The following is an 18380-nucleotide window of genomic DNA, read 5'->3' as shown; positions in this document are numbered from 1 at the left end:
TCTATTTCATCCCTACGTTTTGTCTTTTCATCTTACTCACAGTCATTATATGTGGGGGGCTGCCTTTTCCTTTGGGGAATTTCTCTGGGGCAAGTCAGGCCTATTTTTCTATCTTCAGGCTAGCTAGTTTCTTAGGCTGTGCCGAGTTGCCTAGGTAGTTGTTAGGCGCAATCCACAGCCGCTTTTAGTTGTGTTTAGGATAGGATCAGGTGTGCAGTCTACAGAGTTTCCACGTCTCAGAGCTCGTTCTTGTATTTTTGGGTATTTGTCAGATCACTGTGTGCGCTCTGATCGCTATGCACACTGTGTTTCTGGATTGCCTTCATAACACCTGTCATTAGCAAAGTTAACAGTACAAGGAGCCCAACTAATGATTCTCAATAGAGGGAAAGAAAAAGTTCTGACATCATTTTTTTTTTTTTCTGCTCTGTGTTCATTTTTTTTTTTCCCCTAGACATTTGGGTGATTCTGGACACAGGTGTGGACATGGATATTCAGGGTCTGTGCTCTTCAATGGATAATCTCGTTATAAATGTACAAAAAATTCAAGATACTATTGATCAGAAATCTATGTTAGAACCAAGAATTCCTATTCCTGATTTGTTTTTTGGAGATAGAACTAAGTTTCTAAGTTTCAAAAATAATTGTAAGCTATTTCTGGCCTTGAAACCTCATTCTTCTGGTAATCCTATTCAACAGGTTTTGATTATTATTTCTTTTTTGCGCGGTGACCCTCAAGACTGGGCATTTTCTCTTGCGCCAGGAGACCCTGCCTTGAGTAGTGTCGATGCGTTTTTCCTGGCGCTTGGATTGCTGTACGATGAGCCTAATTCAGTGGATCAGGCTGAGAAAAATTTGCTGGCTTTGTGCCAGGGTCAGGATGATATAGAAGTATATTGTCAGAAATTTAGGAAATGGTCAGTACTCACTCAGTGGAATGAATCTGCGCTGGCAGCTTTGTTCAGAAAGGGTCTCTCTGAGGCTCTTAAGGATGTCATGGTGGGATTTCCTATGCCTGCTGGTTTGAAGGAGTCTTTGTCTTTGGCCATTCAGATCGGTCGACGCTTGCGCGAGCGTAAATCTGTGCACCATTTGGCGGTACTGCCTGAGGTTAAACCTGAGCCTATGCAGTGCGATAGGACTATGACTAGAGTTGAACGGCAGGAATACAGACGTCTGAATGGTCTGTGTTTCTACTGTGGTGATTCCACTCATGCTATTTCTGATTGTCCTAAGCGCACTAAGCGGTCCGCTAGGTCTGCCGTCATAGGTACTGTACAGTCCAAATTCCTTCTGTCCATTACCTTGATATGCTCTTTATCGTCGTTTTCTGTCATGGCGTTTGTGGATTCGGGCGCTGCCTTGAATCTGATGGATTTGGATTATGCTAAACGTTGTGGATTTTTCTTGGAGCCTTTGCGGTGTCCTATTCCATTGAGAGGAATTGATGCTACACCTTTGGCCAAGAATAAACCTCAAAACTGGGCCCAGCTGACCATGTGCATGGCTCCTGCACATCAGGAAGTTATTCGCTTTCTGGTGTTGCATAATCTGCATGATGTGGTCGTGTTGGGGTTGCCATGGCTACAAACCCATAATCCAGTATTGGATTGGAATTCCATGTCGGTATCCAGCTGGGGTTGTCAGGGGGTACATGGTGATGTTCCATTTTTGTCGATTTCGTCATCCACCCCTTCTGAGGTCCCAGAGTTCTTGTCTGATTATCAGGATGTATTTGAAGAGCCCAAGTCCGATGCTCTACCTCCGCATAGGGATTGTGATTGTGCTATCAATTTGATTCCTGGTAGTAAATTCCCTAAAGGTCGATTATTTAATTTATCCGTGCCCGAACACGCCGCTATGCGCAGTTATGTGAAGGAATCCCTGGAGAAGGGACATATTCGCCCATCGTCATCACCACTGGGAGCAGGGTTCTTCTTTGTAGCCAAGAAGGATGGTTCGCTGAGACCGTGTATTGATTACCGCCTTCTTAATAAGATCACTGTTAAATTTCAGTATCCCTTGCCATTGTTATCTGACTTGTTTGCTCGGATTAAGGGGGCTAGTTGGTTCACAAAGATAGATCTTCGTGGTGCGTATAATCTGGTGCGAATTAAGCAAGGCGATGAATGGAAAACTGCATTTAATACGCCCGAGGGTCACTTTGAGTATCTTGTGATGCCGTTCGGACTTGCCAATGCTCCATCAGTGTTTCAGTCCTTTATGCATGACATCTTCCGAGAGTACCTGGATAAATTCCTGATTGTGTACTTGGATGACATTTTGATCTTCTCGGATAATTGGGAGTCTCATGTGAAGCAGGTCAGAACGGTTTTTCAGGTCCTGCGTGCTAACTCTTTGTTTGTGAAGGGATCAAAGTGTCTCTTCGGTGTACAGAAAGTTTCATTTTTGGGGTTCATCTTTACCCCTTCTACTATCGAGATGGATCCAGTTAAGGTCCAAGCCATCCAGGATTGGATTCAGCCGACATCTCTGAAAAGTCTGCAAAAGTTCCTGGGCTTTGCTAATTTTTATCGTCGCTTCATCTGTAATTTTTCTAGCATTGCCAAACCATTGACCGATTTGACCAAGAAGGGTGCTGATTTGGTTAATTGGTCTTCTGCTGCTGTGGAAGCTTTTCAGGAGTTGAAGCGTCGTTTTTGTTCTGCCCCTGTGTTGTGTCAGCCAGATGTTTCTCTTCCGTTCCAGGTCGAGGTTGATGCTTCTGAGATTGGAGCAGGGGCGGTTTTGTCACAGAGAGGTTCTGATTGCTCAGTGATGAAACCATGTGCTTTCTTTTCCAGGAAGTTTTCGCCCGCTGAGCGTAATTATGATGTGGGCAATCGAGAGTTGCTGGCCATGAAGTGGGCATTCGAGGAGTGGCGTCATTGGCTTGAAGGAGCTAAGCATCGCGTGGTGGTATTGACTGATCATAAGAACTTGACTTATCTCGAGTCTGCCAAGCGCTTGAATCCTAGACAGGCCCGTTGGTCGTTATTTTTTGCCCGCTTCGACTTTGTGATTTCGTACCTTCCGGGCTCTAAAAATGTGAAGGCGGATGCTCTGTCTAGGAGTTTTGTGCCCGACTCTCCGGGTTTATCTGAGCCAGCGGGTATCCTCAAGGAAGGAGTCATTGTGTCTGCCATCTCCCCTGATTTGCGGCGGGTGCTGCAAAAATTTCAGGCGAATAAACCTGATCGTTGTCCAGCAGAGAAACTGTTCGTCCCTGATAGGTGGACTAATAAACTTATCTCTGAACTTCATTGTTCGGTGTTGGCTGGTCATCCTGGAATCTTTGGTACCAGAGAGTTAGTGGCTAGATCCTTCTGGTGGCCATCTCTGTCACGGGATGTACGTACTTTTGTGCAGTCCTGTGGGATTTGTGCTAGGGCTAAGCCCTGCTGTTCTCGTGCCAGTGGGTTGCTTTTGCCCTTGCCGGTCCCAAAGAGGCCTTGGACACATATTTCGATGGATTTCATTTCTGACCTTCCCGTTTCTCAAAAGATGTCAGTCATTTGGGTGGTCTGTGATCGCTTTTCTAAAATGGTCCATCTGGTGCCCTTGGCTAAATTGCCTTCCTCCTCTGATTTGGTACCTTTGTTCTTTCAGCATGTGGTTCGGTTGCATGGCATTCCTGAGAATATTGTTTCTGACAGAGGTTCCCAGTTTGTTTCAAGGTTTTGGCGAGCCTTTTGTGGTAGGATGGGCATTGACCTATCCTTTTCCTCGGCTTTCCATCCTCAGACTAATGGCCAGACCGAACGAACCAATCAGACCTTGGAAACATATCTGAGATGTTTTGTTTCTGCAGACCAGGATGATTGGGTGTCCTTTTTGCCGTTGGCTGAGTTCGCCCTTAATAATCGGGCCAGCTCGGCTACCTTGGTTTCTCCATTTTTTTGCAATTCTGGGTTCCATCCTCGTTTCTCTTCAGGACAGGTTGAGTCTTCGGACTGTCCTGGTGTGGATTCTGTGGTGGATAGGTTGCAGCAGATCTGGACTCAGGTAGTGGACAATTTGATCTTGTCCCAGGAGAAAGCTCAACTTTTCGCTAATCGCAGACGCCGTGTGGGTCCCCGACTTCGTGTTGGGGATCTGGTTTGGTTATCTTCTCGTCATATTCCTATGAAGGTTTCCTCTCCTAAATTTAAACCTCGTTTTATTTTTCCGTATAGGATTTCTGAGGTTCTCAATCCTGTGTCTTTTCGTTTGACCCTCCCAGACTCCTTTTCCATACATAATGTATTCCATAGGTCGTTGTTGCGGAGATACGTGGCACCTATGGTTCCATCTGTTGAGCCTCCTGCCCCGGTTTTGGTGGAGGGGGAATTGGAGTATATTGTGGAGAAGATTTTGGATTCTCGTGTTTCTAGACGGAAACTCCAGTATCTGGTTAAATGGAAGGGTTATGCTCAGGAAGATAATTCCTGGGTTTTTGCCTCTGATGTTCATGCTTCCAATCTTGTTCGTGCCTTTCATGCGGCTCATCCTTGTCGGCCTGGGGGCTCTGGTGAGGGTTCGGTGACCCCTCCTCAAGGGGGGGGTACTGTTGTGAATTCTGTGGCTGAATTCACTCCTGTGGTCACAAGTGGTACTGCAGCTTCTGAGCTTCCTCCCTCAGGTGTTCTGGTGAGCTCGTTAACTGCTTCATTACTTAACTCCGCCTGATGCTGCTATCCTTGCTCCTTGTCAATGTTTCAGTGTTGGATCTGAGCTTCTCCTGATTGTTCCTGTGACCTGCTGCTCTGTATAGCTAAGTGCTTTTTGCTTTTTTGTTTCTTTTTTTCTGTCCAGCTTGTCTTTTGTTTTGCTGGAAGCTCTGAGACGCAAAGGGTGTACCGCCGTGCCGTTAGTTCGGCACGGTGGGGTTTTTTTGCCCCCTTTTGCGTGGTTTTGCTTTAGGGTTTTTTGTAGACTGCAAAGTTCGCTTTACTGTCCTCGCTCTGTCCTAGAATATCGGGCCCCACTTTGCTGAATCTATTTCATACCTACGTTTTGTCTTTTCATCTTACTCACAGTCATTATATGTGGGGGGCTGCCTTTTCCTTTGGGGAATTTCTCTGGGGCAAGTCAGGCCTATTTTTCTATCTTCAGGCTAGCTAGTTTCTTAGGCTGTGCCGAGTTGCCTAGGTAGTTGTTAGGCGCAATCCACAGCTGCTTTTATTTGTGTTTAGGATAGGATCAGGTGTGCAGTCTACAGAGTTTCCACGTCTCAGAGCTCGTTCTTGTATTTTTGGGTATTTGTCAGATCACTGTGTGCGCTCTGATCGCTATGCACACTGTGTTTCTGGATTGCCTTCATAACACCTGTCATTAGCAAGCATTACAAAGACCTCTCATTGGAAGTCAGGGGTCTCATGCTCAGGTACTGCAGCAGCTATCACTGGTCCTCTAGGAAGGTCCTGAAGTTGCTCAGGTACTGTAGCATCTTCCATTTGTTCCCTAGGAAGGTCCTGAAGCTGCTGCAGCTATAAAAGGTTTGCATGGCCGCACGGCCATGCGCTAGTATCACCTCATGTCATGAGCATGTTATTTGTGGTCGCGCCTGTATGTGTGTATTCAGGGACCCGGCTGAAATAAACCCCTAGAATACCGGCACCTCCGGTGAGGAGTGTTTTTGTGCTTTTCTGGGTGCGTGACCACTGACTGCCATCAGCTCAGCAGTTAGCTGTGTTCCCCTGTGACACTAACAGGGCACAGCATCTTATTTCTAGCTACTCTGTGGAGTTAAAAAAAAAGCAGGCTACATATTGAACATTGTGGTTTCTCTGTAAGATGCCTGATCTATCTGTGGGCGTATGTCTGCTCTTTCAAAGTTGTCCACAACTCTTCAGCATTATGCGGTTTGTCACCTAAGCATAACCGCTTCAGCACAGCCTGTTGCCGCTTAGCTGAGGCAGTGCTTCAGTGCTTCCAGCTTGTGACTGATGTGGTCATTTTGGAGATGGAGGCTCAAGAGGAGAAAGAGAAGGTGCAGGAGCTGTACATTGTGGGGGTAACCCACATTGACGTAGGTCCCGCAATCCTCAGTGTCGTGAGGTGGTGTTCCATACAAAGTACCATTATTTCACAGCTTCTAATCTCTGCAAGGCCCTTCATTGGCTTCCTATTGCCCAGAGGCTACAGTTCCAGACCCTAACTATGACATACAAAGCCATCCACAACCTGTCTCCTCCATACATCTGTGACATGGTGACACAAGGTCTGACTGGGTGTGGACTTTCACTGTTAACCCAGTGTGGCAGCAGCAAGATGTACCATCCCTGACCACAAACAATTGTCCACGTGCCCGTGGTTAGGTGGACTTTCCCAGTAAAAGCATGCTTGAGGGCCCGGGTAATGTTGTGGGACACGTGCTTGTGTAATGCTGGGACGGCACAGTGGGAGAAATATTGGAGAGGTGGAGACTGAGTACTTTGTGATGGTTGACACAATAAAGTTGAGTCAAAAATCATTCTCCACCAGCCTAAAAGGCAACATTTAGAGCGCAAGCAGTAGAAAAATGTGGGAATTTAGTAGTGTGGTGTGCAGGGCATTGGCTCCATATTTTCACTTGCATTACAAGGACTGGGGTAGGGACAAATAAATGCTGCGCCATGGATAGGGTATTGGCTTGCATGCATAACAGTGGAAGAAGCAGTGGTATCACCCACAGACACTGTTCCTTAACCCTGGGGTTCGGGCAAAAAAGTCGGGTGGTTTGCTGCCATGTGCCTGATCATGCTGGTGGTGGTCAGGCTGGTATTTTTGCGAGCCATGCTGATGCAGGCATACCAGGTGGTACAAAAGGACTGTTTCTGGTTTTCAGCAGAGTCTATAAAAAACAACCAAACTCAGTTGTACTGAGTTGTACAGTTGTACTGCCAATTTCCGTTGTGTTGGTGTTACGGGGACATTCAGTGTCTCCCTCTCCCACACCACCTTCTCACCTTGCCCCCTGTCTGTCAGTGTTCCCGAAGGCTCAGTTCTAGGACCCCTAGTCTTTTCCATGTACACTTTTGGCCTGAGGAAGCTCATAGGATCCCACAGTTTGCAATATCAGCTCTATGCTGATGAAACGCAGATCTACCTATCTGGACCTGACATCACCTCCTTCCTGACCAAAATGCAACAATGTCTGTCCGCTATTTCAACCTTCTTTTCTGCTCGCTTTCTAAAACTGAACATGGACAAAACAGAATGCATCATCTTTCAACCATCTCACTCTACCCCTTCACCAGACCTATCCCTCAATGTTAATGGCTGCTCAATTTCACCAGTTCCGCTTGCTTGATGCCTGAGGGTTATCCTCGACTATGCCCTCTATTTCAAGCCACATATGAAAGCCCTTGCCTTCTCCTGCCGACTACAGCTCAAAAACATTTCACGGATCCGTACATTCCTTGCCCAAATAACAGCTTTAACACTTGTGCACGCCCTCATCATCTCCCGCCTCGACTATTGCAACCTTCTACTCTCTGGCCTCCCCTCTAGCACTCTTGCACCACTCCAATCTATGCTAAACTTGGCTGTATGACTAGTCTACCTGTCTCACCGTTATTCCTCAGCCTCTACTCTAAACCTTAAAACTATGACATACAAAGCCATCCACAACCTGTGTCCTCCATACATTTGTGACATGGTCTACCAGTATTTACCTACACGCAACCTTCGATCCTCTCAATCTCTTCTTCTCTACTCCCCTCTTATCTATTCTTCCCACAACCGCATACAAGATGTTTCCCATGCTTCACCCATACTCTGTAACTCTCTACCCCAAAACATCGGACTTTAGCCTATCATGGAAACATTAAAAGCAAACCTGAAGAACCATCTCGTCTGACAAGCCTTCAACTTGCAGTTATCCTCAGTTGACTGAACTGCAACACAACCAGCTCTACCCTCTACTATTCTATCCTCACCCATCCCCTGTAGACTGTGAGCTCTTGTGGGAATGGTCCTCTCTCCTTCTGTACTTGAATATCACTTGTATTGCTCATGTTTAGTGTACTTGTCTATGTATGCCCCTTTTTCACATTTAAAGCGCCATGTAAAAAATGGCGCTATAAGAAGGATATATAACAAAGCAGGATACAATCCACAAAAAAGAGTAGTAGAATAGCAATGGACCTAAAACTTAACTTTTATTATCTCCAAAAAAAACAAAAAACATATAGAGTGCCTGTTTAAAAACACCTAAGTGAAAAAAATCACGAACATGACACCACAAGACACAAAAAAGGGAGGGAATAAAAATACTGATGTCAATGGAATACTGTGTTCTGGGAGACGCTATTGAGGCTCATTATCCACCCCCCACTAGTGAAAGCACATGTAACCTTGCAGCAACATGGTACAGCTTCTCCGGGAATTGGGTGAGATCTAACCTTATCACCGCGTGTGATTGGAAGCAAACACAGTTGTTTATTATCCCTGTTTCGGTGCTATCTGAGTATGTATAGGGGGTGTTTGGTCTTTCAACGCAGGTGAAGGCATGTGGCTACTTACAATATCGCATTAAGTTTCCCTGGTTAAGGTATGCAAATTATGGGCTATTTGCCCGTCATATATATGGTTACCTGGGTATGCTATTTGCCACTCTAAGCCGCAAATACATTTTTGCTTAGCTTTGCTGCTATTTAGCATACTGATGTACATGTGTGTGCTTCATGTCATTTCCGTTCTATGTTTACTAAGTGCATGGTACGATTATAAGTGCATTCTCTTACACATAGCTGTAACTATATAGTGTCTATGGGTCATTACTTTGCCTACATCTAAACAGCATATTGTGTTTAAATATATATACACTTTTCATATACCCCTTGTTCATCCTGGTCTGGGGTTAGGTCCCAGCGATATCTTTTTCATACGCTGGTATAGTCCTATATAGCACTTGTGAACATTTTCATACGGTCTGATATTGTGCCTATTGTACCTTGTGTGGTGATTCCCTCGTGGCTTGTATCTGTCCAGGTTGGCACCGGCTATGTACTATTGAGCCTAGAATCACATTCTCACACTTATTGGGACAGGCTCCCATTGGAACACAGTATTCCATTGACATCAGTATTTTTATTCCCTCCCTTTTTTGTGTCTTGTGGTGTCATGTTCGTGATTTTTTTCACTTAGGTGTTTTTAAACAGGCACTCTATATGTTTTTTGTTTTTTTTGGAGATAATAAAAGTTAAGTTTTAGGTCCATTGCTATTCTACTACCGCTATAAGAAGGACTAAGAATAATAATAATATAATCCACCACCTCGTCTTCTACTTATGCACCCTGGTCCTCCTCCTGACGATCTGGAAATTGTGTCTCATTATCGTCCACCTCTGGTGACACTTTCCCACCGTCGCCTTGTGACGGTGGCTGCTCAAATATTAGGGCATCGCTACATGCGATAGCATCTTACCCCACTTCAAGTGGACCAGGCAAGCGTGCCAAATCTATAAATGGAAAGGTGAACAGCTCTTCGGAGTGTCTAAGAGTGGGATCAATTGTCTCTGGGCACTCTGCATGGTGGGAGGAAGGAGGCTCAGGGTGAGGAATATGCAATTCAGATTCATGGATACTCAGACTTGACGATATGGAAGACAGGGTTCAGGTGGTAGTGGCAAAGTGACTGGAATTATTATCTGCTTTCCAACTAACAACCTTTTGACAATGCTCTGGTTTCAATAGTGGTGTGCTGCTGCGGTCCCATAGTAATTGGGATTGGAAGGTGGAGTGAGAAGATGTGGATGTTTGTTGTGGCCCAGCTTGCCCACGGCCTCAGCCTCTGCATGCACATCACCATCACGTCCCCTTTCCCGTCCCTTGCCATGTGCCTTGGCCTTTTTAAATCGACTACAATATTTTCCACGTTCACTACAAATGGACAAATGATATGTGATCCGTGTGCGTATAAACCACAGTTTAAAATGTGTCCTGTCATGAAATTTTTTTTTAAAGGGAACTGGTGTCAATAACTATGGTAAGACACTGGAAAAACAGTTCAATGGAGGACTCAAATGCCACAATGTTTAGCCCACAGATACATGAGGCGTCAGACGGAGAGAGCCCACTTTCAAATATCTTGGCTATTTTTTTTTATATTTTTGGTGATGAAAAATTGTGTGAATAAGTAGGCTAAGACACAATCAAAACAATTGAGGCCAATAAGGAGGCCTGAAACCTTCTGCAGATTAAAACAGAGCTGGGTCACCTGATCAAAGCCGGGATGAGAAGACTAACCCTTTTTGTGCTGCCTGTCAGCAGGTCTCACAAAGCATTTAAAATGCCGAATCAACATAAAAATACACAGCATTTTTATGAAAACACACAATATATCCGGTATCCCATAGAAAAGGCCACTTTATGGGATACCACACATCCTCCATGTCTCTTGTGACACCACCACTATAACACCAGGGTTAACGTGTTCCGTGATGCGGTATCCCATAGAAAAGGCCACTTTACGGGATACCACATATCCTCCATGTCTCTTGTGACACCACCACTATAACACCAGGGTGAACGTGTTCCGTGATGAAACAGCCACGTTATTGTTTGCAAGGGGTGTTTGTGGTTCACCCGTGTTTTTTGTGTCTGCCCCTCCCCCTCCCAATGAGGAGTAGAAATAAATATCAATTTACAAAACAATTATAAGGTTGGACATTAAAAGAAAATAGATAGTCGTGGTATGGCACGGCACCCTGCCAACATTACAGTAACTTTATTTTAATTACCAGTATTACATAAAATCTTTTAAAAGTATCTGAAGTTGATAGAAAAGCGCAATCTGTGTCCTCCCAACATTCCTATGTACACATCTCTGTATTTAGATCACCATTACTGTGATCTATTTCCCTTCAGCATTTCTCTATCTTCAGATCACAGATATCACAAAATGCTTCAGCCGCAGGGCAACAACTATTGCCAACGATTTAACATTTCTGGATTACATTTGTACTGTGTGAAACATTAATTAGTCATAAAAAAATTATTTGTCTAAAACACAGTCGGTGGACACTTATTGATTCACCCCCCCATTTAAAGGAATATGAAGGTCTTCAGATCCATTTGTAAGAATCAAGATATTTAAACTACAAAACAACAAAGCTTATCTTTTAAGTTGAAACTGATTATTTAAGAAATATAAGCAAGTTATTCAACATTTATTTAGCCTCCCTTGACAGAACTGTAGAACCATAATCGTGCTGTATCATAATACTAGAGCGAGGGGAAAACGGTAATTCTTGATCCAATAACGCAACTGGCCCACAACGAAGGATAACAGGATAAATTGTCAAATGTCTGATGGCAGACTCCTTCAAACATCAACTACCTGCTGATCATCAGCACTAAACTAAAACCAAATAAAAAAAACTGAAGTTTTTTTTATTTAAAGTGGTCTCTGGGCCCATATGTGAATTGTGAATCTCTCTTATTACAGTCTCCAAGTTGTATTGGTGTCATCAGAGCTTAATCTGAAATGCAGGTGGTTGAATGACTAAAAGAGTGCTTTTAAGATAGTATGAAGATCAACTTCAGCTGTAGAATTTTAATCCACACTGAAGGAGGAGGAGGTTGTGTTTCTTCTAGATTCACCTTCCTTCTTTGATGGGGCGTCACTTAACCCCTCTGTGACCTTAGACGTACTATCCCGTCGAGGTACCCTGGGCTTATCTGACCCTGGACGGGATAGTACGTCATAGCCGATCGGCCGCGCTCACGGGGGGAGCGCGGCCGATCGCGGCCGGGTGTCAGCTGCTTATCGCAGCTGACATCCGGCACTATTTGCCAGGAGCGGTCACGGACCGCCCCCGGCACATTAACCCCTGGCACACCGCGATCAAAGATGATCGCGATGTGCCGGCGGTGCAGGGAAGCACCGCGCAGGGAGGGGGCTCCCTGCGGGCTTCCCTGAGACCCCCGGAGCAACGCGATGTGATCGCGTTGCTGCGAGGGTCTCACCTCCCTCCCTGCTCCCTCCAGCCCCGGATCCAAGATGGCCGCGGATCCGGGTCCTGCAGGGAGGGAGGTGGCTTCACAGAGCCTGCTCAGAGCAGGCACTGTGAAGCCTGCAGCGCTGCATGTCAGATCAGTGATCTGACAGAGTGCTGTGCAAACTGTCAGATCACTGATCTGTGATGTCCCCCCCTGGGACAAGGTAAAAAAGTAAAAAAAAAATTTTCCAAATGTGTAAATAAAATTAAAAAAAATATTCCAAAATAATGAAAAAAAAAAAAAATATTATTCCCATAAATACATTTCTTCATCTAAATAAAAAAAAAAAACAATAAAAGTACACATATTTAGTATCGCCGCGTCCGTAACGACCCGACCTATAAAACTGTCCCACTAGTTAACCCCTTCAGTAAACACCGTAAGAAAAAAAAAAAAAAAACGAGGCAAAAAACAACGCTTTATTATCATACCGCCGAACAAAAAGTGGAATAAAACGCGATCAAAAGGACAGATATAAATAACCATGGTACCGCTGAAAGCGTCATATTGTCCCGCAAAAAAGAGCCACCATACAGCATCATCAGCAAAAAAATAAAAAAGTTATAGTCCTGAGAATAAAGCGATGCAAAAATAATTATTTTTTCTGTAAAATAGTTTTTATCGTATAAAAGCGCCAAACCATAAAAAAATGATATAAATGAGGTATCGCTGTAATCGTACTGACCCGAAGAATAAAACTGATTTATCAATTTTACCAAACGCGGAACGGTATAAACGCCTCCCCCAATAGAAATTCATGAATAGCTGGCTTTTGGTCATTCTTCCTCACAAAAATCGGAATAAAAAGCGATCAAAAAATGTCACGTGCCCAAAAGTGTTTTCAATAAAAACGTCAACTCGTCCCGCAAAAAACAAGACCTCACATGACTCTGTGGACCAAAATATGGAAAAATTATAGCTCTCAAAATGTGGTATTGCAAAAAATATTTTTTGCAATAAAAAGGGTCTTTCAGTGTGTGACGGCTGCCAATCATAAAAATCCGCTAAAAAACTCGCTATAAAAGTAAATCAAACCCCCCTTCATCACCCCCTTAGTTAGGGAAAAATAAAAAAAATGTATTTATTTCCATTTTCCCATTAGGGCTAGGGTTAGGGCTAGGGTTAGGGCTAGGGCTAGGGTTAGGGCTAGGGTTAGGGCTAGGGTTAGGGCTAGGGCTAGGGTTAGGGCTAGGGTTAGGGCTAGGGTTAGGGTTAGGGTTAGGGCTAGGGTTAGGGCTAGGGTTAGGGCTAGGGCTAGGGTTAGGGCTAGGGTTAGGGCTAGGGTTAGGGTTAGGGTTAGGGCTAGGGTTAGGGCTAGGGTTAGGGCTAGGGTTAGGGTTAGGGCTAGGGTTAGGGCTAGGGTTAGGGCTAGGGTTAGGGTTAGGGTTGGGGCTAAAGTTAGGGTTAGGGTTTAGATTACATTTACAGTTGGGAATAGGGTTGGGATTAGGGTTAGGGGTGTGTCAGGGTTAGAGATGTGGTTAGGGTTACCGTTGGAATTAGGGTTAGGGGTGTGTTTAGATTAGGGTTTCAGTTATAATTGGGGGGTTTCCACTGTTTCGGCACATCAGGGGCTCTCCAAACACGACATGGCGTCCGATCTCAATTCCAGCCAATTCTGCGTTGAAAAAGTAAAACAGTGCTCCTTCCCTTCCGAGCTCTCCTGTGTGCCAAAACAGGGGTTTACCCCAACATATGGGGTATCAGCGTACTCAGGACAAATTGGACAACAACTTTTGTGGACCAATTTCTCCTGTTACCCTTGGGAAAATACAAAACTGGGGGCTACAAAATAATTTTTGTGGGAAAACAAAAAGATTTTTTATTTTCACGGCTCTGCGTTATAAACTGTAGTGAAACACTTGGGGGTTCAAAGTTCTCACAACACATCTAGATAAGTTCATTGAGGGGTCTAGTTTCCAATATGGGGTCACTTGTGTGGGGTTTCTACTGTTTAGGTACATTAGGGGCTCTGCAAACGCAATGTGACGCCTGCAGACCAATCCATCTAAGTCTGCATTCCAAATGATGCTCCTTCCCTTCCGAGCCCTCCCATGCGCCCAAACGGTGGTTCCCCCCCACATATCGGGTATCAGCGTACTCAGGACAAATTGGACAACAACATTTAGGGTCCAATTTCTCCTGCTAACCTTGGAAAAATACAAAACTGGGGGCTAAAATATAATTTTTGTGGAAAAAAAAAAAATTTTTATTTGCATGGCTCTGCGTTATAAACTGTAGTGAAATACTTGGGGGTTCAAAGCTCTCACAACACATCAAAATGAGTTCCTTAGGGGGTGTACTTTCCAAAATGGTGTCACTTGTGGGGGGTTTCTACTGTTTAGGTACATTAGGGGCTCTGCAAACGCAATGTGACGCCTGCAGACCATTCCATCTAAGTCTGCATTCCAAATGGCGCTCCTTCCCTTCCGAGCCCTCCCATGCGCCCAAACGGTGGTTCCCCCCCACATATGGGGTATCAGCGTACTCAGGACAAATTGGACAACAACTTTTGGGGTCCAATTTCTCCTGTTACCCTAGGGAAAATACAAAACTGGGGGCTAAAAAATAATTTTTGTGGGAAAAAAATTTTGTTTTATTTTTATGGCTCTGCATTATAAACTTCTGTGAAGCCCTTGGTGGGTCAAAGTGCTCACCACACATCCAGATAAGTTCCTTAGGGGGTCTACTTTCCAAAATGGTGTCACTTGTGGGGGGTTTCAATGTTTAGGCACATCAGTGGCTCTCCAAACGCAACATGGCGTCCCATCTCAATTCCTGTCAATTTTGCATTGAAAAGTCAAACGGCGCTCCTTCCCTTCCGAGCTCTCCCATGCGCCCAAACAGTGGTTTACTGCCACATATGGGATATCAGCGTACTCGGGACAAATTGGACAACAACTTTTGAGGTCCAATTTCTTCTCTTACCCTTGGAAAAAAAAAAATTGGGGGCAAAAATATAATTTTTGTGAAAAAATATGATTTTTTATTTTTACGGTTCTGCATAATAAACTTCTGTGAAGCACTTGGTGGGTCAAAGTGCTCACCACACCTCTAGATAAGTTCCTTAGGGGGTCTACTTTCCAAAATGGTGTCACTTGTGGGAGGTTTCAATGTTTAGGCACATCAGTGGCTCTCCAAACGCAACATGGCGTCCCATCTCAATTTCTGTCAATTTTGCATTGAAAAGTCAAACTGCGCTCCTTCCCTTCCGAGCTCTCCCATGCGCCCAAACAGTGGTTTACTGCCACATATGGGGTATCAGCGTACTCAGGACAAATTGGACAACAACTTTTGAGGTCCAATTTCTTCTCTTACCCTTGGAAAAATAAAAAATTGGGGGCAAAAATATAATTTTTGTGAAAAAATATGATTTTTTATTTTTACGGTTCTGCATTATAAACTTCTGTGAAGCACTTGGTGGGTCAAAGTGCTCACCACACATCCAGATAAGTTCCTTAGGGGGTCTACTTTCCAAAATGGTGTCACTTGTGGGAGGTTTCAATGTTTAGGCACATCAGTGGCTCTCCAAACGCAACATGGCGTCCCATCTCAATTCCTGTCAATTTTGCATTGAAAAGTCAAATAGCGCTCCTTCCCTTCCGAGCTCTCCCATGCGCCCAAACAGTGGTTTACTGCCACATATGGGGTATCAGCGTACTCAGGACAAATTGGACAACAACTTTTTGGGTCCAATTTCTCCTGTTACCCTTGGTAAAATAAAACAAATTGGAGCTGAAGTAAATTTTTTGTGTAAAAAAGTTAAATGTTCATTTTTATTTAAACATTCCAAAAATTCCTATTAAACACCTGAAGGGTTAATAAACTTCTTGAATGTGGTTTTGAGCACCTTGAGGGGTGCAGTTTTTAGAATGGTGTCACACTTGGGCATTTTCTATCATATAGACCCCTCAAAATGACTTCAAATGAGACGTGGTCCCTAAAAAAAAATTGTGTTGTAAAAATGAGAAATTGCTGGTCAACTTTTAACCCTTATAACTCCCTAACAAAAAAAAAAATTGGTTCCAAAATTATGCTGATGTAAAGGAGACATGTGGGAAATGTTACTTATTAAGTATTTTGTGTGACATATCTCTGTGATTTAATTGCATAAAAATTCAAAGTTTGAAAATTGCGAAATTTTCAAAATTTTCGCCAAATTTCCGTTTTTTTCACAAATAAACGCAGGTACTATCAAAGAAATTTTACCATTATCATGAAATACAATATGTCACGAGAAAACAATGTCAGAATCACCAGGATCCGTTGAAGCGTTTCGGAGTTATAACCTCATAAAGGGACAGTGGTCAGAATTGTAAAAATTGGCCTGGTCATTGACGTGCAAACCACCCTTGGGGGTAAAGGGGTTAATCTTAGAAGTATGGGCTGTTCTGATGTTACCACTAGTGTTGAGCGATACCGTCCGATACTTGAAAGTATCGGTATCGGATAGTATCGGCCGATACCCGAAAAATATCGGATATCGCCGATACCGATATCCGATACCAATACAAGTCAATGGGACATCAAGTATCGGAAGGTATTCTCATGGTTCCCAGGGTCTGAAGGAGAGGAAACTCTCCTTCAGGCCCTGGGATCCATAGGGATGTGTAAAATAAAGAATTAAAATAAAAAATATTGATATATTTACCTCTCCGGCGGCCCCTGAACTCAGCGCGGGTAACCGGCAGGCTTCTTTGTTCAAAATCAGCGCTTTTAGGACCTGAGAATCACGTCCCGGCTTCTGATTGGTCGCGGGCCGCCCATGTGACCGCCACGCGACCAATCACAAGCCGCGACGTCACCGCAAGCTATTAACGCGCTCATTTTTAAAAATGAGCGCGTTAATGGCTTTCAAAGACGTAGCGGCTTGTGATTGGTCGCGGCCGCGGTCTTTGAAAGCCATTAATGCGCTCATTTTTAAAAATGAGCGCGTTAATAGCTTGCGGTGACGTCGCGGCTTGTGATTGGTCGCGGCCACGCGACCAATCACAAGCCGCTACGTCTTTGAAAGCCATTAACGCGCTCATTTTTAAAAATGAGCGCGTTAATAGCTTGCGGTGACGTCGCGGCTTGTGATTGGTCGCGGCCACGCGACCAATCACAAGCCGCTACGTCTTTGAAAGCCATTAACGCGCTCATTTTTAAAAATGAGCGCGTTAATAGCTTGCGGTGACGTCGCGGCTTGTGATTGGTCGCGGCCACGCGACCAATCACAAGCCGCTACGTCTTTGAAAGTCATTAACGCGCTCATTTTTCAAAAATGAGCGCGCTAATAGCTTGCGGTGACGTCGCGGCTTGTGATTGGTCGCGTGGCGGTCACATGGGCGGCCCGCGACCAATCAGAAGCCAGGACGTGATTCTCAGGTCCTAAAAGCGCTGATTTAGAACAACGAAGCCTGCCGGTTACCCGCGCTGAGTCCAGGGGCCGCCGGAGAGGTAAATATATCAATATTTTTTATTTTAATTCTTTATTTTACACATCTCTATGTATCCGATACCGATACCCGATACCACAAAAGTATCGGATCTCGGTATCGGAATTCCGATACCGCAAGAATCGGCCGATACCCGATACTTGCGGTATCGGAATGCTCAACACTAGTTACCACACTACCATTTAAAGGAAGATTGCATTTCATTGGTTATCTAGGTATATCTGTTGTTGCATTTTTTATAGACACCAACTGCATCTTCCTTTCTTACAAACACAACCTCTGCAACTCAGGAACTCAACAAGCGGTAGCGCTTCAAGGCACTGCATACACAGAAAAGCTCCACTCTATCTTCCTCTGTGACTCTTTGATGCAAATTAGAAATGGTAATTTTTGGGCATTCTAAAGGGCTAAAGACAGACTTATTTGCAGCGGGCCCTACTGATGAACTGCCCTCCTTTGTGACAAGTGTCCATGACACATTGGTTAGAGTCTTTGTGTGCAATAAAGGTGTCTCGTGCTGAGTAGACATGGGAGCTGTGTATGCATAATTCTGTACCACTTTAGTAAGAAGTAAAGTTTGCACAAGAGAAAAAGATTTTCAAGACATTCATGGCCTTTTTTGCACATTGTATGAAACTGTCATCTTTATCTTCTTGGTGGGGATGTTGGAAAATTCAAAGTTGTCATCAATACCACCATCGTCCCTATCTTGTCAATAGGAAATCTGCTGTTTCCCAGGGTTGTGGTTAACTATGTTTATTGGCATTCCTTTAACAGTGTTTGTAACACTGGAAAAATTTTTTTTAGGATGTGACATTTGGATATTCTTGGTAAGATGTATGGGTGAAGATGAAGAACAGGACCGGACTGAGCATCGGGCACTTCGGTCAAATGCCAGAAGGGCCGGTGCTTGTAGTGGGCCGCTCGATCGGCGCATGCTGGCTGAGTGGCAAGTACCAGCATCAGAGAACAGCA

General features: G+C 44.3%; 1 pseudogene; it reads right to left on the bottom strand.

Annotated features, from left to right (window-relative positions):
- Positions 1 to 9653: 9653 nt before the first annotated feature.
- On the bottom strand, positions 9654 to 18342 carry LOC138671716 (polymerase delta-interacting protein 3-like; annotated as a pseudogene).
- Positions 18343 to 18380: the final 38 nt, after the last annotated feature.

This window comes from Ranitomeya imitator, chromosome 3, assembly GCF_032444005.1.
Source record: "Ranitomeya imitator isolate aRanImi1 chromosome 3, aRanImi1.pri, whole genome shotgun sequence".
Taxonomy (NCBI): Eukaryota; Metazoa; Chordata; class Amphibia; order Anura; family Dendrobatidae; genus Ranitomeya; species Ranitomeya imitator.
The sequence above is the reverse complement of the archived record's forward strand: the minus strand, read 5'-3'. Positions and strand labels throughout refer to the sequence as shown.